General features: G+C 38.4%; 1 protein-coding gene across 2 annotated transcripts in view; it reads right to left on the bottom strand.

Moving 5' to 3' along the window:
* SOX5 (SRY-box transcription factor 5) overlaps window positions 1-25,208 on the bottom strand; it is a 930,694-nt gene that overhangs the window by 673,655 nt on the left and 231,831 nt on the right. The window lies entirely within an intron of this gene.

Below are 25,208 nucleotides of genomic sequence, written 5' to 3'. Positions count from 1 at the left end.
TATGAGAGATCTTCAGGTGTCCTCATAGGTCCCTTACTCGATTCCATTCGAATATTTGACAGCAATGATCAACTCATAATTGTACAGTGGGTATCACCTAGCTAGCTACCTCCACATTCGAATTCCTTCCTCTAGATATCTCTGTGATTGCCTGGCTCACCCTCAGGAACACTGCTTTTGCCACTTTCACAGGTAAATAAAACTCTGACTTTGTTACCAGTTTCCCTAGGTGGACAGAAATGGCATCTGTTAATCAGCTGAAATTCCCAAGCATCAGACTTCTGAAAGCAGGAAACATGGTTTGGCGGCAGCCACAGCACGGATTCCAGCTGGGTCTCTTTGCTATCAGCTCAGTTCATGGAGGACCGGGTAATGCTTCAGTGCTCATTCTGTTATGCCACTGCCTATTCAGTTTTGATCACCAGGTTTATGGTAGTCGAGATGCTTGATTACCACAGAGCTGTGATTTTTTATCTTTTTCATCTCATGGCACAAATAAACTGATTACTAAAATTATGTGGCACACCAAGAAATATATTCTTGCTGATCTGACAAAAAATAGGTGCAATAATTTTGACTCATGCACACCAGACGGCTATTGTTTGTTGGCTACTGTCATTTTTTACTTGACAATCTCAGGGAATAAAGGTCAGTGCCTCTGCCTGAACAGTCAGGTACTGCAAGTTTTAAAAATTCTTGTGGCGCACCGTTTGAAAACCGCTGCCACAGAGTATCTCTCTGGAGAATGATTGGTAGGTAGGAACTGTACTTCATTCCAATATCAGAACTCTTGACAATATACACAGAAATCCAAAAGTCCCTACGTAGACAAGGCAAAGACAGCACATTATTTCATTAGTCCACTAATTACTCCATTAGAGACTATTCAAAATGACAAAAGTTATTAAAAATTTTGAGCATCAAAAATTATGCTGCTGCAATAAAAGTTGACTGCCAATTTAAAAAAGTATTTATTTTCATCAAAAATTTTGACTAAAAAATGTATCCCAAACTTTACTTTTTTTTCAGGTAAGTGAAATGTCACATCTGACTACCACAGCAGACTTTAATTAAAAGTGAAACAGAGATTCTGTGCCATATCCTATATGTGGGCAACAGAAATAACAAAGGTGGTAATTTTACCCACAAGAGGGAGCCTGTATTTTTATATTTTTATCATGGAACTCAAAAAAACTTGAGTTAAAATATAAAATTCTAAAAAAACATGTTTGACGCCATAGTCTTTACGTCAGGTCAAGTTTTCAGATAGTCAGATTTCAGTCGGCATATTTTTCCTCAACTATAACATATCAGCATATCAGAAGATAAAATACATAATTTAGAGTTTTTAAAAATGTCCTACCTATATTATAATTAGTTTTCTTTTCAGATATAAGAAGAAAGACATAACAGCCAAAGCAGCCTAAGAGAAAATTCATTGTAGGTGGCAGCAACATTAATTGGATAAAATTGACTAGAATTATTATGAGTTCTCTGAACCTGAGTTTAATGCCACAGAAGTAAAATGATATTTCCATCATCTTCTTATCATAAAAGAGGCTAAAACAATGATTTTTATGTATTTATGGAACAGGAAACACCCTATTTTTAAAATTATGGTGACGGCCATTCTCACAATGTCATAGAAAACTTGCCTCAGAAAGGGCAGAGCTATCATGACACCACAATGGACTTCCTTAGAGTTGGGAAAAAGATCTTTGTTTTTGCCCTGGCTGGCATAGCTCAGTGGATTGAGCACAGGCTGCGAACCAAAGCATCGCAGGTTCGACTCCTAGTCAGGGCACATGCCTGGGTTGCAGGCCACGGCCCCCAGCAACTGCACATTGATGTTTAAAAAAATAAATAAAAATAACCAAAAAAAAGAAAAAAAAATCTTTGTTCTTTAAAAAAAATCTAAACTTGATTCATTCACATTAAATAATCTCCATAAACAATACCTTAAATTAATAAAACTCTCTAAATAAATACACTCTAGTTTTCTGAAAATAAAATGTATTGACTAACTTAAAAACCACCTTAACAATCATTTAGGCAACTCTCATCAACCCAGAAGAACCTGTTCTATCACATTTAGAGACACAGTAATAATTCAGGTGAAATTTGTTTTGTGCTCCTTTGTCAAGTGCAGGGAAAACAGATGATAAACTGCCCCTTTCTCCAGGAGTCCTCTTCTCAGCTCCTTGAAGATATTCCATCACAGAAGCAGGGAGTTGAGGAAGGAGGGGTTAATCACTGCTGCTCTTCCTCTGGAATTCCAACCTATTCTTTAAATCAATGTTTTTCTGTGTTCTCCCACTAGGCACTGTGAATCTAATAGATCTAAAACCAATACCTTATAAATGACATAAAAATATATTCATTTGATGGACGAATATATCCTAGTGTCTATTATAGACAATGTAAATAGTGTAAACCCTATTTATACCCTCTTCTTTGAAAATGGACAACAGACTCCTTTCCACCAGAGGTCATTCAGGCACTCTGGTGACATGCTGCAGAATGCACTGCTGCGCTCAAGGGCAGCCCCAGGGAGAGAACACTGCCACAGAGAGTCTAAGGCCAGTGCCTTGCACTGTGTTAGAAGACATGGTCAGAAGGAGCATGCAGGGAACTTCAAACAGCTTTGCCATGTTCTAAGATGGGTTTACATCTGCTTCCTTATCTTTTTTCACAACTCACCTAAAATTTTGAGTGCATCAAACCTTGCCTGATAAAATTGAATAAAAAGAAACACACATGACTTCCATTTAATAGTGAATTCTCTAACAAATGAAAAAATGACTTAAAAATCCTTAAAGGTAGAAATGTTCGCTAACATACCAAAGAGATACTAGTCACAGAAGCATAAGGTGAGATCACACATTAAACCACAGACACAGGTGAACTCTGGGGAGACTGAGGGCATTTCACCTACCAGAGCCATGAGAGAAACAACCCAAAAAGATACAGTGATGACCTGTTAGTTTTTCACATATTAAGAAAATATGCTGATGAGGTTTTTAATTTACAGAATGTTCTTTAATCCAAAGGACACAAATACTTATTTCAAAAGCCACTTTTATCACTTAGGATGTATTATGCTTTGTCCAACCACATCACCACCACCACCACGTCCACCAACAATAACAACAACCTTAGTTTACAATCTATTGGGAATCTATTTTATAGATTATCTCTTCTCCTACCTTTAATACTTTTAAGATATCAAATATATAGCCACCCTGTAAAATGCAGAGATACTTGCAATGCAAAGAAAAAAAGTATGGGCCCTAGCCGGTGTGGCTCAGTTTGTTGGAGCATCACCCCATACACTACAATGTTGTGGATTTGATTCCTGGTCAGGTCACGTGCCCAGGTTGCAGATTTGATCCTGTCATGGTGCTCACAAGAAGGCAACCAATCAAAGTTTCTCACATTGAGAAGTTGTCTCTCCCTTTTTCTCTCTCCCCTCCTCATTCCTCTCTCTCTCTAAAAGGAATAAAAAATGTCCTTGGGTGAGGATCAAAAAAGGGAAAGAAAAAGCATGGTTTAAAAAATCCAAAGAAAGCTAAAAATTAAAAGAAGACCCACTTCCCTGGAAAAAAATCATTTGACTTACTTTGTTTCAACAGGTACAAATCAAAATAGTCAAAGAATAGTGAGTAGAAAAAGCTACTTTAAAATATACTCTTTGAGAGAATTTTAGCAACAGGTCAGCATGAGATTTCCTGTTCAGTTTTTCTGGCTGAAAATTCATAGAGTTGTCCATTTACAAAAGAAAAAAGAAAAAAACTGTTATTCTTCATTCCATTTGCCAACCAGAGTCATTTATCCCCTATTAGATAAAGTATAATAGACTCTACCGAAAGGGTCACTGGCCTTCCATTTAATGATATTGCCATCCCCAATCTGCATTTTCCCGGCAGTGTCCCTCAACACAGAATAAATGGCTGATCTCTTCACAATAACAGCTGATTTCTATTTATTAAGCTAAAAAGGTCACCATTTTCTATGGCTGGGCTGCCCTGCACTATTGATAATTTTATGCATAAACAAATGGCAAATTTGTGCCACATAAATATGCATTAGCAATTACTTTTTCCTCGGGCAACGCTTACCGCATGCAAATGTCTACCTCGAAGGGCCTGGTAGCTTTTGTTTTAGCTCTTCAACAGTGAAACAAAAGAGCACAATAAACAATTTTAAAATTGCCAATCAATGAGCAATGCAAATGCAAAGGTAAATGGCAAGAAACTTGCTTAGAAACAGCAAAGAAAAAAGTGAGGTTGGGGAGGAGAGTGGAAGTATTTTTTTTAATATTGTTTCACTGCTTTCTCTTTCATAATGAAAAGGCTAAAGTACTCTTGACATAGAACAGCTAGTGAGACTGGTGCTCAAGCAGATGCCAGATGGGGAAGGAGAAAATATACACATGTTGAGTAAACACACACACACACACACACACAGAGTATGGGAAAAACGGTGTTCCTTTGTAATTTCAATTGTGTCACCTACCAAATTAGAGATCTTGCAATTTCAGAGATTCAAATAATTTTGAAATTGGAAGGAGCTACAGAGGTACACAACCAAATCTTAATTGCACTGAACTTTGCTATGTTGTTTTCCAACACCATCTTCCTCAGACAAAGGGCACATACATGATCAATAAGCAGGATATTTTTAGGAACGTGAGGGGAAGGAGTAAATAAAGAATATGCAGTAAGAAATAAGGAGTATCTCACAAAACATCTCCATGCCCAGATGTTTGGGACCAGAAACCCATTATCTCAGAGCAAGTCAGGAATGGTAACAGGGCAGATGCACAAAGAAATAGAGGCTAATAAAGAAAGAGGCAAGGGGGTTATGAAAGCCTAGGACAAAAAGTGTTACCTAACTTGAACATGAAAACAAATAATAACTCAAGGAAAGTTGCTATTTTTTTAATCAAAAATAAACTTTAATGAGAGTCTTTTTAGTGCCATCTACAATATACCTTTACAGTTAGATCTATGACACTTGACTTTCACAGATAATATGTCATCACGCAGAGGCACAGGGAGGTTGGGGAACTTGATCAATTCCTTAAGGCTGTGCTGGATCTGGACCTGGACCCAGTCTGATGCCTCAGCTGCAAGCTTCGCTGCAGCCGACACTGCCATCCAGTCCTTACAACCCAACCATTTCGACCCAAATGAAAAAATCTCTTTGCCTTTGTATAAAGAAGTCAGATTGTATTTAACAAATTTAAGTCATCAGGCCTTATGCAAGTTTCTTTAATCAAGTTAGTACAATACTTTATAGCTTCTGTAAAAGTATACCAATACGAATTTGCCTATCAGCCAAAAGGGGCATTAGTGCATGTACATTGAGAACATGCATTGTCTCAGTATAATCATTAGAGAACAAAAAACATATTTTGTGATCCCCATCTTGATCTTACTATAATTAAAGGTTTTACTATTACACAAAGGATTAACAAGAAAGTACTAAGGATAAATAAAGTATTCTTGGTTTTAAATGTGAGTAGGCAAACCTGAAAATCTAAAACCTGAGTGTAGCTCAGAGCCCTTCTCAGAGCTGAGATGGTCTGCAAGGGGACCTCTGAGAACCCTAATGTGCATACGAAAGGTCAAACTTCTTTCAAGAAGGCTAAGAAACTTCTCTTGGCAATATTTCCCCAATAATATCAGCGTTGGGAAATGGGGGCTGTTGCCAGCACAAAAAGCAGCTTTGTGTGAATAGGGGAAACACGCCCTTAGGTGGATCATTCAGAAAATGTGTTACCTGTACCACCACGCAGGAGGATGGCACTGGAAGAGCCTTTATCATTTTCTTGGTTAGGAGAGTGTTATTTCTAGTATTAAGCTCCACCTTCTTTAGAACTAAAGATTTTTGAGGACCAAGTGCTCACTTACTAGTATAAAATTAGTATAGATGAACTCCAAATATGATAGTAATATCTTATATGTTGATTCAAATAATTACATAGCTCGCATACTCCCATTTTGCTATGTTTTGTTTTAATTTTTGCTACTCATATAAAAACTTAAGTATAGGGTTTTCTTATGATCAACTAAATGCAATAAATGTATGCCAAACACCAATACTATATAAGAGGCTAAAGTTTTAATTATCATCATTCCTTGCTCAACTCCTCACTGTCTACACAAAGTAACAATTTCAAACTGAAACTATGAATATTCCAGCTGATCTGGAGTTTGTTCAGAATGTGTAGGTACTTATACAGTCTACTATGCAGAATACATGTAATAGTCAAGTGATCACATTGTGCAAGCTCAATCCCTCTTTCATAGCAACAAAGCTAGGTTTAGATACAGGGTACCACTGAGGGGTTCAGGAAGTTATATATAGAGGGAACAGAAATGTCTGGCTAGCACTTTGTGTGTATAGATGGCAGAAGAGGAGCCACTGCCTCATTAGTCCTGACAGAGAGTCAGCCAGACTCCCTGCCTCCTGTGGGTTGTTTCCCAGGCTTCTCCGGCATTTGGCTTCCAGGTTATTTCAACGGGGTGCAGGGGCAGGGGGGACCCAAGGTGCACTGGTGTGCATGCATGGGTGCATGTGGCCTGCCTGAGAGTGTGTTCACAGGCCCAGGCACTCTCTCCCTCTCTTTCACATACTTTTTGAAACAAAAGAGACACCAGGAAAAACAAACCCCATCAAGATTCTCCAAAGGCATCAACATCTGCCAACCTTCTGCTTCCCTTTCTCTACTTTTCTGGGTGTCTCTGGTAGCAGCTCCATCTCTACCTGGCTCCCCCTCCTGCCAGACAGGTCCCCACTGTTCTAGCTTCCACCAAGTGACCCAAAAACCTCGCCTCCTCCCTTAGACTCCCAGCACATGGGTGGTAGTAACCTGCCATTGTTCCAGGCTTCTAGGTTGCTGTTTTAAAATTCATTATTGTCAATGTCTGAAAATTTTAACAGTACATGCCCCCTTTTCAAATAATCACAATGGCTTCTCTCTTCCTGCTTGTCCCTGAATATAAGTATATGAGCACCATAGAGAGTGCATCTTTTATTTTACTTTTTATCAACTATTGCAGAACCATTATTTATCTTCTACTCATAGGTTCCTTGAAGCAAGCCAAGGTAAACTAAAGTATAAGACCCTTTCATTACCATGAATTCAAGCACGCTGGTCTAATTAATACTTGCCATGTCTCAATATGTCCCTTTATATATAATATTCATAATATATTCATGGACTAGATGACCTATTCTTATTCCATATCTCTTGTCAGTTATTTACTGATGCCCTGTTATTTTATTTACTTTTCTTAACCTATGGGCCGTTGAAGGAGTGACAGAGACCTACCCACCACTTCTCCTAGAAATCACACCCCAGCACCTGGTGTCACCGGAATCTGCCAGTCCACTTTAAGGAGCTCAATCTGTGATGAAAATATGTTTTCTCAGTGGTAAATGACAGGGACTAGTTAACCAAGTTTATGTCTTAGATAAGACACGTTTAACATGTAAGCATTTGTTTTTCATTAAAAAACATGACCTTTTGATGTCAGAAATGAACACACACAAACACGCCATAAAAATGACTTATGTTCGATGGCTCTTACAAAATTACATTTTGAAAAATTTTATGGGACTATGAATCAGCCATATAGATTAAATTTCCCAAAAGAGACATGTGCTTAATAATTAATGGGAAAGGATACAAATAATATTTATGATTTTATCTTATCTAAAACACTTGAATAATTATGCAGTAATCATAATGCTAAATGAACATAGACTTATCAAATTTGAACTATAATCTGTGAGGACTTTTGAAATATGAAAATATCTTAAAATTGAAATGATGGAGTTAAATATACAAGCTGAAACTTTAACTTACTTTAATATGAAGTCTTTTTTGTAAATATATCAAAATGAAAACATGTGCTTTAAGGAAACTTCACAAGATTTTGTAATCTTTAATGTCAACAATCATAATGCAAGAAAAGAACCAGAGGGAGGTGGGAATGGCTGGGGTGGGGGGGATAGTGGGGGGTAAATGCAGACAACTGAACAACAATAAAATAATTTTTTAAAAAAGGAAAGAAAAGAAAAGAACCAGAGCCCTAGACAACATGGCTCAGTTGGTTCAGCATCACCTTGTAAGCCAAAGGGTTGTTGGTTCAATTCCCAATCAGGGCACATGCCTGAATGTGGGCCTGGGCCATGGCTGGGGCACATGCAAGAGGCAACCAATTGGTATTTCTCTCTGACATTGATGTTTCTCTCCCTCTCATTCTCCCTCCATTCCCCCCTCTCTAAAAAATAACTAATTAACTAAATAAATAAAATCTTTATATATTTAGTTAGTTTTATATATTACATATATATAATATATATATTTAAAATATATATGTATAGTTTTTAAAGGAACCAGAGGTGGCAGTGATAAAAGGGAATATAGTTCATAACTGTAGAGTATTCAAATCAAAGTCAGATAAAACCAATGCCCAGTGTTAAGACACCATTTCAAACACTGGTTCCTGAACTGGTTTCTTACAGGTGGGAAATTGGGTAAGTACCAACACCCAGAAAAGGTCAAGCAGAAACAGAGTGGGTATGACAACTGTGCTAAATCAAGTCCAGTGAAGAGGCTAAGATGTTCGTCTGATAAAGGTCAAACTTAAGAGTAGGGGAGGGGGCAATCATTAAGTAGACTCAGATATTTTAAGAGTTGCCATTTACAAAAGTATAGACTAGATATATTGTCTCTTGCTCCACATGAAAGAACAAGGTGTTGTTTTATTTTTGCTTATGTTTTGATGTCAGGGTTATCAAGAGGCAGATTTTGGTGCATTATAAAAATAACTTTCTTTTCTTGTCTTTTATTGTTGTTCAATTACAGTTGTCCCCATTTCCCCCCATTACTCTCCCCCTTCCTACCCATTCCTGACCTTCCACCTTCAATCCTGCCCCACATTATCATTGTCCGTGGGTTCTCCATACATGGGTTATCCAGCAATAGGATTGGTTGGAGCAAAACCAAATGATTTAAAGTTTAAGCAAGGCCTCTGAATTCAGACATAATGGGGCCATTTTCTGGCTTTGCTACCTGCTACCAAGGGACACTGCATACAGTCATATAACCAATCTATGCCGCAGTTTTCTCATCTGCAAAATCTTCCAAATACAATCTATATGGAGGAAAGGTAGGAGATCACACAGAAACCACAGGACCACCTGTCAGAGGTCTGAGAGCAGGATTTCTGAATCGAGTGGTATATTGGATCATCCAGCTGTTAAGATCCAATCCTCATCTGAGACTAAATTATTCTATTTCTTAAAGTTCAGGCATATATTTTCATATAATTTAAGGCAATGAGGGCTAGCACTAAATATTTAAAAAGAAGGAAAATTTGCAGCATTGCTGCATTATTAAAATGGTTTTAGCATCACATAGGGAAAGGATATTTATTTTTTAGAACAAAGCTATTAAGTTAAACAGAAAGTGTTGTTAATAAAAGGTACATAACATCATAAGTCAGATATGTAATTACTTAGATCAGCAATATCTATTTTTTTCAATTGATTTTAGAGAGAGAAAGAAGAGAGACAGAAAGAGAGAAACACTGTTACTCCACTTATTTAAGCATTCATTGGTTGATTCTTGTATGTGCTCTAATCGGGGATTGAACCCACAACCTTTGCATATCGGGACAATGCTCTAAACAACTGAGCTACCTGGCCATAGCCAGCAATTTTTAAAAATGTACAATATCAACTTTATTTTTTGTTCTTTTTAAAATCTGTAGTTACATAATCGATAGATACCCTCGGATACCGAGGAGACACGAACAAAATACTTCTGGTTTTCCAACACTGATGTTGCTGCCTTGGTCGGTGAGCCTAGCCCTCCCACCACCACTCCAACCGCACCTCTGCCCCAGCCACGCAGCGCGTGGATGGCAGCAGGAGCATGGAAGAGTGCGCTAAGCAGGGCTAAAGGGCGTCTTCTAAAGACCTGATTCTCAAATCCTTCTTTTGTGATGTTCTGGAGGTTCCTCTAGCTATTTTGAGGAATACTCTAAACTTTTCAAGGACTTCTTAAAACAAAATCATTTTACTTTTTCTCATCTTAACAATTATAAAGCTCTTTAGACTTTTCAGGGTATTTTCACTTAGAAACTCTCTGATCTGATTCACACAGCAGTTCTCAAAGGCAGGTATGACTGGGAATGAGCCTTTCTTGCAAATTGAAAAAAAAAATCTCCGGAAAATTATGACTTGACCCCAAATGACAAGAAAGCAGTAGGAAAAGGCAAGAGCCCAAGTCCAGTCTTCTTTCCTGCCCACGACGCTCTGACGCAGATCTCACACACTACACCGCGAAATGACAGCGAGGTCATTTTCAAGTCCCTCCAACTGCAGAAGCATTCATTCATCCACTGAGGGAATTAGAAATGTTTACCAGGATTATGCTTCACTCTCTATTTACTTTCTCATTCGTGGATAGAATGTTCCAAACATTCCCACTTTTAAAAACAGGAAGAGCAAAGTGGTTCTCAATGGAGGGCAACTTTGTCCCCTGTGGGACATTCGGAGATATCTACAGACATTTTCTACTGTGGCTGAGGTGTGGGGAGGGGTAGGGTGACAATACTGGCATCTAGTGGGTAGAGGCCAAGGACGTTTCTAAACATCCTACAGTGTGCAGGAAAGCTCCCCACAACAAAGAATTATCCAGTCTGAAATGTAAATAACGCTGAGGTTTAAAACCCTGGATTAGCAGTATTTTTATTTAAGCCATCTGTTTTTGTCTTTTATTTTTGTTACATAATCATAATAATGCTTTCAGAATGTAACATTTGCTGGGTGCTAATGACTGGTTTGACATAAGGCTATCAGCTCTTGGGTAGTCACTAATTCCACAAAATGACCCACGCTTTAATCTTGACTGTTTGACAATACATTGAACAGTGGTTCCAGTGACAGAGGTCACCATTGTTCAGACAAATGGATCATAAAACAATTTGCCAGGGTGTTTATAATACTTTGCTTATAAGAATGTTGAAAATAGGGCAATGAAAATGGGGAAAGTCAGAAGTATACCTTTCGCTAATATGAAAAGAAAAACAGAAATGTGAGTTAAGAAAATAACCTATGACTTCTCCATTATATATAGCTTACATCGAAAACTTCATAACAATGCACATCCAATCTTAAAAATGAATTAATGCACTAAATCATTGCAATAAGCATCATAATAATTAGTAATACCCTTTTCAAAGAGAAAGCCCTCCCTCTCTGCCCTGTTAGCATTCCTCAGTGGAGCCAGGGCTCTCTGCTTTGTTTCCCGTGCACGGGGACCAGGGTGCCACCTCTGAACTGAGTTCCAGTTTTAATACAAGCCACATAATAGCCCTGATTCTGGGGCAGCAAGTTGCCTCCATCATAAAGATGCCTCATGGTGTCTTTCGCTTCCTTGGTGTTTGCCCTTTGGTGTCCTCAGACATGTTAGCACCTAAAGAATGAATTAGAGATTTAGAGACAGACTTTTAGTTCACATATCCCTGTAAGAACCTGAGAAAAGCTCCAAACACACTCTATAGAAAGGAAAATTCCCACGTTGAGAGACCCTTTTGTATGGGTTTCATATTTCTGTAATTCTTGTGAGTGAAGGCACCAACTGCCTCTCTTTAGGACTACCCTTTCTAGCATATTTGTGTAGAGAAGGCCAAAGAAGATAGAGAGACTGTCTCCCCCCAGAGCAAAAAGGTTTGTTTACCATCTGGCATAATAAGAATAATGTCTCACTTAGTGGCAAAGGTTAGCCATGCTTACTGCTTGATATAAAAGAGTTGGGTTCCCTAAGCCCCTGTTTTCTCTCCCTGAAGTGTAGGCATCGCCAGGCTCTCTTTGAATCACCATGTGGGAACTGGGGCTCAGGGACCTGGTATGAATGCTATTACTCTGGCTACTACTATTGCTGTGAGCGATAAATTGTCATTTGTCTTTGATCCAGGATTCCAGTGTCTTCTGCCCAGCATCCATGGAACGGTGGCAGGCTGATGCATTAGCCCTTTACAGTTCTCAACAATGCATACAAACAACATTAACATTAATATTGTAACAGATGGCCATGTTTGTCCCCATATGCAAATTCAGAAGGCTAAAGGTATTTATTTGTATTCCTTAGTAAATAGAGCAGAATGACCATAGACTTGAATATCTGAAAAAACTACTATGTTAAGTTTATTTCAACAAAAATTCATTTAGCTAATAATGACAATAATAGTAATAGCATTGATTGAGTGCTTTCTATATGCCAGGAGCTTTATTGGAAGCTGAACAGATATTACTTAAGTTTTTTCTGACAATAGCACTGCTGAGGCAGCCCTTATTATCATGATTCCATGGGAGGAAACAGAGACCTATGTGAGTTAAGTAACTTAGTCAGAGCTACATAACCGTCCATGTCGGAGCCAAGATCCAAGTTCAGAGTTGGGATGTGAACTCAGCTTATGTCCTTATCACCTTTCTTTTCTGCCTCCCCCTGCGAGTGACACACCAGTGGAACAATAGTGTGGTCCCTGCCCCTGAAAGGCTCATGCTCGAAAGAGAGAGGAACTACTAGGTAGCTTCAGCAGAACACTGTAAGGGCTTCAGGCAGAAAAATGGACACAGCACTCCCTTCGGGATGCACTGGCTTCCCAAACTGAAGAATGACTGAGATGCACCTTGAAGGATGGTTAGGAGTAGGCTAGGTAAATAAGCAAAGGTAATGTGTTTTCTGATTTTACACATGAGGAAACGAAAGCTCAGAGGCATGCGGCCAAAGCTACATAGCTGCTTTGAAAAAAAAAAGGTTGTAGTTTTACGGTTGCTCAACTTTTCCTATCCCTGGCTGCCCTCAAAAATTATTCCTCACTTTTTATTAGGCAATAGGCAGTGCTCAGAATTTTCTAGTGCTTATATAGTCATTATTTCTCTTTTCTTTTTTTTTAAATGAAATTATTAGCTATTGGACATTCAAGGAAATAATATAGGAGGAATACAATGTCATAAGAGTATCTCCACTAAGATGGGCATAGCATAGCACATGGTATGCAAAGGGTTAACAAATCAGATGGAAATTTAAATGTCATTTTCTGTTAGATTTTATTGAAGGACTTATCATGATTATAGACAAAGTTCCAACAAGGTCAACATCAATGTTCCAAAGGCATGAGCAGGTAAGCTAAAGAGAGATCAAGTAAATTGTTTAAATGTTACAGCATAGGTGGTTCTCACGAATGTTTCTGCAACCAGTCTAACTTCCATTAACATAGTTAGAAACTCTGTGATATGAAGAAAATTACTATAACTTCAGATATTACTCTAAGGAGCTATTCCTGTGGAATAGAAATGAAGAGATGTAGACAAATCTGTTAATGTGCATCTTATCCACATAAAGTGTTCATAAAGGAACAGAAAACAAAAGCAAAAAATTCAAGGAAATCATGCCCAATAAAAAGACTTGAGTCCAGTTGCAGCACTTTCTGATGCATGAGTATGGTATGTTCATATAGATTTAACAGAAATTTGGTATGGTTTGGTAGACAGTACTCAGATTTGGGAAGTGAAGTACCAAAGAGTATATTTATCAAACAGCAAAATATTCCCACAATATTCCTAGGTGGCCAGACTGATTTTTTTAAGAACAGCAATATCATCACTGCCACATGTCGTATTTAGTGTCGCTACACAGAAGACACTTCAATGGTTGCTAGGAAAAATGGAGATGAATATGCTGCGAATATGTCCTATAGTTGCCAGTGGAGGAATAGGCAGCAGTAATACAGAGCTAAATAAAATAACTGGTGTAGTTCATCCAACAAATAGTTAGTGAGGACCTGTCTGAGCAAGTCATGATGCTAGGCTGACAACGAAAGAAATCTAAGTGAGGTACAAGTGATGACTGGAGCTGTGGAGGGGAAAAGCTGCTAAAGGCTTCTGGCATTTCAAGCTCAATGATTTACAGCTCTTACCTGAGCCAGAAGTGAGCAATGGGGATGAGATACCAAGATCAACGACAGCCAAGGATCAGAATCACATTAATATTGTCAACAGTATTCAATCTCATCAAATTGAGGGATTATTTGGGGGTAGAAAAACATTGACTATTGTTCAGCAGAATTTGTCTAAAAAGGAAATAATACTTGAGGTTTAACTGCTCAAGTATAAATAAAGTTGCATAAATAAAATTTTGACTGGGATTTAAAAAAAAAATACTTAGAATCAACCCTGGCTGGTGTGGCTCAGTGGACTGAACACTGGCCTGTGAACCAAAGGGTTGCTGGTTAGATTCCCAGTCAGAGCGCATTCCTGGGTTGTGGGCTAGGTCCCCAGTAGGGGGCGTGTGAGAGGCAACCACACACTGACGCTTCTCTCCCTCCCTTCCCCTCCCTTCCCCTCTGTCTAAAAATAAATAAGTAAAATCTTTAAAAAAATACTTAGGATAGTCTGTCAGTTTAAACTGATCCATGGTCATGCGCAAATGTTTTTCAATATTTGAAGAAGATCTGCAGATATTTTTTATGATCACAGTGTTAAACCAATGAAAGGGCCATTAGATACCTGACATTTTGCAACTTTTACAGAGTGTGTCCTTATCAGGGGAGGATATCAATGTTGTGAGACCTAAAGCCTACATACTTTGGGGTGTCCTCTTTAAAGGGATATAAAATTATGACCCTTTCATATCAACCATAATTTCACAGAGGAAATTTTATGTACAGAATGGAAATTTACAGGGAGTGTTCATAGACACACTTACAGATACAACAGAAATATAATTTAATCTTTCCAAAGGTATAGTTGATAGAATTTTGTTGTTATCCTTGGTGTTAACTGATAGTTGAAAAAAAAGATTATTTCATTACAACTTGTTTTTGGTAAGGTCATGTACAATTTTCAGAGTGTATCAAATTTGAGGAAATCTTTATCAAGTTTCTTCAGAGATACAAGATTTGAAAAACTTGTCCACAGACTAGCTTCTGACTTGTAGACCCTGAGAAAGTCACCTACTAAGAAGGGCTCCTGGTGGCTACTGGGCTCAAATTGAGAAAACAGGTTCACAAGACATAATAGTTATGTCTACACAGGGCCTCTCAGAAAAGCTGCACTTCAGAGGGAAGCCTACGCTGGGCTACCTCCCTCCGCTGAACTGCCTGCTTGCACTGGGTTTCTGCCACCTGAGCCAGCCCGTGCAGAGGAGCTCCTGGTATCCTATTTCAACCACTAGGATTGAGGCTTTTCCCATCCAACTGGAGCTGCACAGCTATACCCTCCTCAGCTTCGACTAAAACATATGGCTATGTTATCACATTACTAGGACTTGACCAGGGCCACGGAATGGACTTCAGCTTCACTCACTTCAAGGTAAACCACCCTCTGGAGCTCATCAAAGATCTTTAATTATTATGACCTTAAACTTCAGGTGGTTGCACTGGCTATCGGTTAAATCATTTACCATAAATTATTATATCCTATACATCTATTATAATAATCCTTTTAGAACTTACATGGCTTTGGCTGTACCTAAAAAAAGAATCCTCAGCATAATGTACAAATAGGTCTGGACACAGCATCAGAGATGGAAGAAGGGTATGGGCATACCAAGGACTGCTAAGTGGCAAAAATACAATAAAAACAATTAAGAACAAGAAAATTAGGGGAGAAGGAGTCATGGATTATGTAATTTAGAGACACACAGTAATATTCCAGAAGGTGCACATTTGTATACCAACATCAGCATGATGAACGATGATGCTTTACTGATTTTCCATTTTTGTCCTATATTTTTTAAGCCAAGGGGAGTATTCTCATGACCCTGCTGACACAGAATACTGAACATTAAATGTTACATTTCTACTTTACTATTAAAACTGGGTGTTTATGTAGGTTTTTAAAGCATGTCTCCTCCCCAAATGGCATAAATTATCAAATCTAGTTTATCTCTTTTGATCATCCTATACTGTGTGTAGTAAAATAATTCACCATGACACAAACACAAATAGTAATATAATAGAACAGCTACATTAAAGAGTAAATTGCCATTTTTAATATTATACTGACAACCTTAGATCCTACAAAACTAAGGTATAGCACTGGCTTTTATAAAAGCATCAGAAAGACATGCATTTGTAACTGCAGATTCAAAATGCTAAACAGAAATCTGACGTAGGGACCCCATAGAATTTGATCCCATGTATCCATCTGTTCACCTTTGTGTAAATACTGCTCACACAACCAGTGCTGGGACCTCTTCTAGGACAGGCCCTGAGACTTTCTCTACATCTGCTACTTCCTCTGCTTACAGCTGCCTCATCAGTAACTCATGGGGTTTTCGTCCTAAACACTTGAAAACAGCATCCTGAGGAAAAAGCACCAGGAAAAAAGCTATTTCTCTGTTTCTCCTCCTTCTACTTGATTTCTGCCTCAGTAACTAATATTAACATCCAATGCAGTTCACTCTTCCTGGAAACACAGAAACGCTTCAAGAAAGCCCTTTGGTTTCTCATTTCTGCTTCTTGAACCCCAAGGGGACTATTTCATAAGCTAATGTGAACACCTCCAAGCACACGCTCACACTCTAAGAAGCAGAGTTCCTCTCACGTTTTCTACCTCTCACAGGTGGCCGACGAAATGGAGTCATCAAAATGCACAGAATCCAACAGTTTTAAATAGTGTATACTACTGTTGTCACCTCTACCAACATCTCCAAGAGGAAAACAACACTGCACTTGTTTAAACCATATCTGTGGGTGTTTTTGGTGACTGCCTCTTACTGAAGGCAACCAAGTTCCCATTAGAATAAAGTGAACTTGCTGTACACAGAGTAGCTCTGACCCAACAGAGGGATGAAGCAGGCAAAGGTCAAGTTTGGGAAATCTAATCTACAGAAACTGACGGGTCCATTGCTGTTGGGCTTGCAACTGGTCCATGACTGCATTTTCCATGCTCTTTCCTGTTCAAAAAACTCATCAGGTGTAAAATATGGAATTCCAAATTTGCAGGATTTTATAGTTAGTAATGATCAATCTCCTCCAAACTTTTAGCACAAATAGATCTAATTACATATGCATTTATACATATGAATGTATGAAATTATAAATGATAGGAATTATATTTCACATACACGTTTGAAGTTTCTTTTATTGGCAGCAAACATTGTCCTTAGCTAATTACTCTCTATTGCTGGAGGACCTTATTACTCTCTTCTACAACAAACTAACACTTTCCCTCCAATTCCCTCTTGCTTCAGCACACCTATTTATTCAAAAATCTTTATTGCAACATAGAAAATTGAATGGGGGAACGATGCACATACTGGCTGTTTCAGACACATGAAAATACTTTAATCCTGAAATTCAAAACTGCATACATGGTATATCTAGCCTGGAGAATTTGAAGGGAAGTGTGTGAACACTAAAGTCCTTGCCCCACATCATTTGTGCTCACTAATGCATATTTTGTCCCGTGAAACTTACACTGTTTGTACATGCTACTTTTCATTTGGTGCATCTAATATGTTGCCTTTAAACTATGTGAATCAGGACTTGCGCTTGTGTGTGATATCAAGCAGACTCATTTTGTTAATGAACATTAACTACAAACCTCCTTTTACCCAGTGTATAATTTTGGAATACTTCACTTCTTTGAAATCTGAGCCACTCATAAAAAGAATAAAGGAAAATTAAACCTGAGAAATAACATATCCTAAGATGGTGCTGGAAAACTTCATATCTTTTACTAGAACACCAAGCAAAAATTCATCTGAGACTCCATCACAGGACATTTCACTTCTGAATTAGCAGAAATATCTTTTTATAAGCTGATTTTATTTTTTTAAGATATAATCACCAAAACTCACCTGCCTCATTTTTTCCCACGAATTTTTCAGCAGCAATAATAAGTTAATGGGAAAGGTAATTCTGTTACCACATTATTGTGAGGCCGCCTCACTGATACATTAAGGGAAGTCACAAACATTTAAGACCCTTTTACAGTGAAGCCACAGTGCCCTTTCTCCAGGGCCCCCCTTCGAAGCTTTGTGTCCTGGGTCAGGACAAGAGAATTCTGAATAGACATCACCATCGTTTACAGCAATGAGGTCCTAGACCTGGACTTTTGATGTGAATTTCTCCCTTCACCTTTGACACAATTGTCTGTTATAAGCATGACCTGGATATGTAAGTATAATGTCAAACTTATGAATAAGTAAGGAAAGTATCTTTTGAAGACTAGAAAAGCAACCATTGTGGCATCCTTATGGTGATTTTTGATACTCAGCTTTCTGACGGTAGGAACCATGTGAAAATGAGGGAACAGTAAAAGCAATAGGAACTCTCTCCCCTAGGCAACCCACAGGTTCTCTGGATTTCTTCCCTAAGGCATTACCACTTCACAGTTCTAAAAGGTAAATCTGTACTAATCAGAGAGTCTAATTTCTTCCACCTGGAAGCCGCCCCCCCCCCGCCCCCCCCCCCACACACACACACATGGGTCTACAGAGACAGACGGGGGGACACTCACACAACACGGCCGGCCGTTTGCGTGAACGACTCATCCCGTGACCTGAACGGGATGAGGCAATGAACGGAATTAACGATTTCTAAAAATACTTAACAATCACAGCCATAAAGGTGGTTATACAAAGTAGTTTATAGTTTTAACTTAAATGAAACTAAAATATAGATTCTTTCTTATTCTTTTGCTCAAGTTTCTTCCTTGTAATTAAAATTGTGGCTCCAACCTATAATTCAGCCAAAGTCTTGAATGGCGGCGACCAATGGCTTATTACAAGGAGGCTAATCTAACATGATGTACATTTCAGAGGACAGCATTTATGGTTTTGAAATGACTAGGTCTCTCTGTGCAAAATAATCAGTGCTGAGCTCGCTCTGTGGCAGCTTCCCCATTCTCAAAAGGCTTTTTTGCTTTCTTTCCAATAAAACAAGCTGTTCTCTCTTTTATCCACTTATCATCATCTAAAAAGCAACCCAGGACTGCAGCATGGGTATCTGGAAAAGGGATTTCATTAACTATTACAAGTGACCCACAGGCTAAATCAATTAACCAAAACAGGTAAAATCGCTACGCTCTCCCTTAAATATTGCTAAAGCTACAGAATTGCTTTAAATAATGAACAGATCCATCATAGCAGGCAAATGACTCAACAAGCCAAGAAGGTATTAATTCCTTTTAAGACTTTTCTTTTATATGCTCACTGCATCCCCAGTGCTTCAGGTCAGGGAAGAACTTCAGACACTGCGCGCTGAGGAAACACCGTGCCTGTGGGGCTGGAACTGTGCGTGACTGCTCAGAACGTTTTCCCAAGCAGAAGAACCGCACAAGGGCATATAAGCACAGTGTTCCAACTGCTTGCTCCTAACCGGCAGTCGGCTGGGCGGGGCGGGGCGGGGGACAGCGCTGCTTCTGAGAGCAGCACAGAGGCGCTCCACAGCCCCACTCTACCGCCCCTCCCCTCTGCTCTGTTTGCTTCCAGTTCTCACTTCCACAGGACTTTGGATGACGGATTTGAGTGTACATGCCTGTTAACTGTCAAAGAAGAGTCATTAAACCCCCCTCAACAAACATTACTGCTACTTCCAAAATACTTTTTCTACAGTGCAATTTTTAAGTTAAAAGAAATGGATTTTCAAAGATCTTGTAAAATACTATCAAAGGTCTACTCCATTTTAACTGTATTAAAATGTATATGTTCTGCCAATAGAGAAGAAAGTGATATGCTTACTCCATGCAAGTGAGTAATAAAGTAAAAAATCAACATGTAGAAATTTTATATTCAAATGCTCTATAGTTGCACTCACAGCAATAATGTCGATAATATTAGTAGAGCAGTTGTCATATGTTACACACTATTGCAAGTATTCAACATTTACGTTTTTCATTTAAAACTCAGAAAAAAATCCTACAAGGGAAGTACTTTGATTCACCCACATTTTATTACCCCACACAAAGGGCTACGCTGTCAACATCTGTGTTTCTGGGGAGTCAGCCTCTAGCACTATCTGCAATACTCTCTTCCCACTGGTCCTGGAGTAAAACACCTTTCAGTGATTGGCCTGTGTAGCTTTGACTCTCAATTCCTCTATGATATAACAGAGTATTTAGTAACTTACAAAAGGTTTTGTATTTGAGGTTAAACCCCTAACTTCAATGCCAGTATAAGTAGAAAAAAATAGACCTAGGTCTGAAAGGGTAAAGGTTTATTAAGTATTTTTCCTTTTTAACTGCTAGTGCTTATATCTGGGGACCTTATAAAGCCTTAGAGATTATACTCTCTAAGATTATAGGAGTTTACATTTTACAACTTACTGTCTATTGTTTACAAGATTTAAAATTTTCTGCAGAGCACCTTCAAATCTCCGGAGAAAAGAGTCTGCGCAAATACAAAAATAAGCAAATATTAGACAGCTTATGTGGTAGCACTTTCAATTTTCCTGATATGCTCTCCCTCTGGATCACAGACATGAATTCATTTAATAAATTAATTTTGGAAAGGAAAAAAAGCCTAATTTATCCCTAGTGAATCTCACTGTTTCCTACTATGTCAACTAAGTGCTTCCAAAGTTCTGCATCAAACAAAAGTTTATTTTCTGTGACAACAATTTATGCTGTCTGATTTGATGGTTAGCAATATTGTCTGTCCCTGATATTAGGAGCCCTTATCCTGAATGCCACATGGAATTTAATTTGCCAAGGCTAAAGAGGACATAACAATCTTTCATTTTCCCAAGACCATCTCAAAAGTAAATAAAATTCTAGAGGCATTTTCCTAAAGGAACAAGCGCATACAAACTTTTCCTTACAAACTTCAATGAAGAAGAAGAAACAATGCTGGAATTTAGAGACTATCCCATAGCCAAATAAACCACTGCTGTCTCCAATTTAAAACTTATTTTAAAGTAACTTTTCAAAAGCCATAATACTGTACCTTTAAAGATTGACAAAAATCAGAGACTGAAATCCTGCCAGTGGTAATTTCTGGGTTCAGAAAAATAGAAAACCATGCCAGAACGGGGAAAAAAACCTGAAGAGAGATGAAAGGACAACTCTACAAACACAAATTAAAGTATACTGCAATTCAGATATATCTGCATTAACTATACATGTTAGCTAGTTACAGGAAGCCTTAAAAATGGTGTTAAATGCACCATCTGGAATCTTGTAAAATGAACTTTTACCTGATGGTTAGTGGCAATTTATTACTAAACACAAGAGAGATGTGTGAGCTATTTTGGACTCAAATAGGACATTATCCTTGCAACAAAAGTAAGCAACATATCCAATGAGCGTGAAACAGACCACTGAAATTGTGGTAAAGACCCTGTATCATAATGGATTTCAGTCTGTGGACCAAGAAGTCTTCTTACTCCTTCTGTTAATCCCTTCTCACAACTTCTTTCTTCCAGAAAGCCATCCAGTAATCGTTCTTCCAAAACTATAACCTCTATTAGCTTTCATACTTTGCATCTTAAAAACAATATATTGCCTATTCATAAAGCTGTCCCCCATCCCTGGGTAACTGATGGTCTACAGGTCACAAGCTATAAGAACCAGCTTTAGAATTTTAACACTGGGGAGATCAGGCACATTTTAAAATTTCTTTTTGCCATACCATCTTGTCTCTGTGTATATTTTACATATATGTAAAGGAAGTGAAATTTGCAGAGCATGTTCCTCTTCCACCACTGCAAGGAAACTGCAGGGTCTCCAGACCCTGTGCCCCAGCCTGAGGTGGTCTCATGCGTCCACTGACAGCCAGCAGCTGCCCTCATCTTCTGCCACAGGGAAGACCCAGGCACAAGAAACCTGCAAGCTCTGCTTCCCTATTTGCCTCCAGCTGAATACAGGAAGTCACTGTTGATCCTGACATGGAATGTCAATATTAGCTATTGAGAGAAAAGTATTCCACTTCAACTGGCAATTTAATGCTCTAAGACCTATTCCACTTTATACTGAAACACCATGACAGCTGTCTCAAAACGTCACCCCAGAAGCCTTGTCTTATGTGTCTAGATTATTCATGGAAAGCACCCACCTCAGCGAATATATCTTATGATAACTATATACATATAGTGATAAGTTGCATGAATTTATCTTATGATATATTATCATAACCATGAATTATGCACATTCCCCATCTCCATGATTAAGTAAAAGAGCAGGGGCCAAAATGTAACTTTGTAGAAAGTTTCCAGCAAAGCTACAATAATTAGTCAGTTGATAAAATATTGTTATAAAACAAGAAAAATATTCCAAATTCTTCAGTCCCTTATTAGAGTTTCTAGCAATTTATGACCAAAACATGTTTATTTTGGAAGTTATTCTTTTTCTGTTTTTTTCTTTTTTTAATTGTTGTTCAAGTACAGTTGTCTCCATTTGCCCCTCACCACTCCCCCCACCCCAGCCATCCCCACCTCCCACCCTCGATCCTACCCCCCTTTAGCTTTGTCCATGTGTCCTCTATACAAGTTCTTGATGACCCACCCCCCTTTTGCCCTGTTACCCCCTCCCACTTGCCCTCTGATTACTGTCAGTTTGTTATTTCTGTTATTTTTTAAATTAGTGTGAGTGGCCACATGTACACTTTTGCTGTCCTGGGTAAAGGATGGAGAAAGGTGCATTTTCCTGTCTCTGACTATAGAAGTCAATAAGCAATGCAGATATCAAGGATAAAATTACTGTGATCAAAGCTTATTTTAACACAGCAAAAATATTTTTCCTCAGTTCTATTCTTTGGGCAATATACACCAATTGGATCATTTTTGGTAGAACAAGAAGCAAGAGTAAGTTTTGCTACAAATTGTATACTTACAATTATTCACATTCACATGTATAAATACACATTATATGGTCCTTATAAAATCTTAATAACTAACAAAATAGATTTTTCCACTAGTTTTTCTTTGATATTTCAGCCAAAAAATAAAATACTAAAATTCAACTGGTAGAAAGTTCTCATCTTTTTGACATAGTTCCATCCAGATGCAAGAGGATCCAGAGACATCAACAGATAGCCCCGAAGGTATTTCTGTGTTGTGTGTGTACCTTCTCTTCTCTCCCACCTCTGTCTACCTCTTTCTCCTCTCTCTTTCTCTCTCCCCCACCTCTCTCTCTCACACACACACATACTATTACATATGTATCTTACAAGGTATTCTTTGATTAAAAGAAGATATGACAAAATAATAATGTCCACGCTTATGTAACTTTAGGATCATTTAGATTCATGAATATCTTGATTTCTTAGATCACTGAATCTACCTGCAAAGGCCCACAGGGAATTGTTTTACACAAGAAGTTTTCACTATAATGTGCACTAGAAGCACTTTGTAAGTAAGGACTTAGAGCATGTTTTCAAAGAGCTTCAAGGTGCTGCTTCTTTTCTTACAAAACATGGGAAAAGCAGGTTCTAAACCAGTTGGCATAGGGATGGGTCCACTGGAACCTGAAAATTCTTCTAAGCATCACAAGGTTCCAGGCCTCTGCAGTAGTTAAGACAATTCTCTCCAAGCAATCGGAAAAGAGGCATTGCTAATTCTGTTGAGAATTGCAATGCGGCTGGGTGTAGAAGTTGCAGCCCGGAGGAAACGGTGGAGAAAAATGAACTGCCAAGGATTTTAACACTGAAAGTGAAGAGAGAATATAGGCATTGTTGCCCAGAATCAGTCTCCTAAAATGAGTGATTAACGAGGGACAGGGTCCAATGTGCCACAATAGGACATATCAAAAGCCATTATACAGGGACAGCTGATGACAACAGTGCTCAGAGTAAGGAAAATGAAATTGCTGACTTCACATTAGTTATGGGGGAAAAACAACAACAGTAATAACAACAAAAACCTAATTTTCTAAAAACAATACACACTCAATAAATTGTACCAGACTGAAAAGTACACCAAGATTCATTGTGACCCAGAGGGGCCCAAGGAAAGAGAATATGTAATATAAGTCAAAGCTTACAAAGGCAGTTTTATACCTAATGTTATTAGAGAAAGGCCACCAAAAAAGCACTGAGCACAACAGAAATATGTACTACAGAAAAGAAAGGGTTTAAAGTATAATTGCTGGGTGAACTTGGACCCACACACAATTTTTTTAGATCGCCAAAATATGTGGAATCTATACACACCCAGTACAGGAGTGGGCAGGAGTGGGTTTACAGTTGTGAGTACATGAAATGCAGGGTTTATTCTTGCATTATTGTTTATTAATTTGTATTATTATTTGTTAGTTGTATTTCCATACAAACTACTATAAACCTACTTTTGTCTACCCCTGAGTAATTCAGATTTTCTTTGAAGTGATTGATTTATCACTGATTTAAGTGACTGAAAGTTAATAATAGTATCTACTATAGTATACAACTATGTCCAGAAAAAGTCCAGTCTTTATTAATATAACAAGAACGGTTTGCATGACATCAATGTAACCTGGCAGCCAAGAAGAGTGGCCTAGAATGCACATGTGTGAACAATGATGACTTCACTGTACTAGTCAATGGGGGCGGTAGATGCCATTGAGTGAGCATGTGTGCTACGTGACTGTTGCATTGAAAATGACTAAGTAGAGCAACAAAACTGCATCAAATTTTGCATTAACCTTCAACATTCTTCCACTTAAACTATTTGGACAATTCAGAAGGCTGTAGCTATGGGCAACTGGTGATTGGCAGCTTCATCACAACACACCCGCTCATGCAATCATGTCTCATGTTTGGAGAAACATGAAATCACCCAGGTGACACAGTTCCCCTACAGCCCAGATTTGGTGCCTTGTGACTTCTGGCTTTTCCCAAATCTAAAATCACCTTTGAAAGGGGAGAGATTCTAGATTATGATGAGATTCAGGAAAATATGATAGGGCAGCTTATGGCAATTGGGAGAAATGTGTGAGATTCCAATGTGTCCACTTTGAAGGGGACTGAGGCATCATTGTCCTATGTACAATGTTTCATGTTTCTTGTATTTTCTTCAATAAATGTCTCTATTTTCATATTACATGGCTGAATACCTTCTGGACAGACCTCATACTCTATTGATAATATAGAGCATAGGGGTACTTAGATGTGATGCTCACAGAGAGTCAAAAAGCCCTTGAAGAATGTCAAGTAAAATATATTCTGTCCCTTATATGAGCAAAAGTCTTCTTAGTCACTGGGG

This window comes from Phyllostomus hastatus, unplaced genomic scaffold, assembly GCF_019186645.2.
Source record: "Phyllostomus hastatus isolate PE091 unplaced genomic scaffold, TTU_PhHast_1.1 phas_scaffold_93, whole genome shotgun sequence".
In the NCBI taxonomy this organism is placed as follows: Eukaryota; Metazoa; Chordata; class Mammalia; order Chiroptera; family Phyllostomidae; genus Phyllostomus; species Phyllostomus hastatus.
The sequence above is the reverse complement of the archived record's forward strand: the minus strand, read 5'-3'. Positions and strand labels throughout refer to the sequence as shown.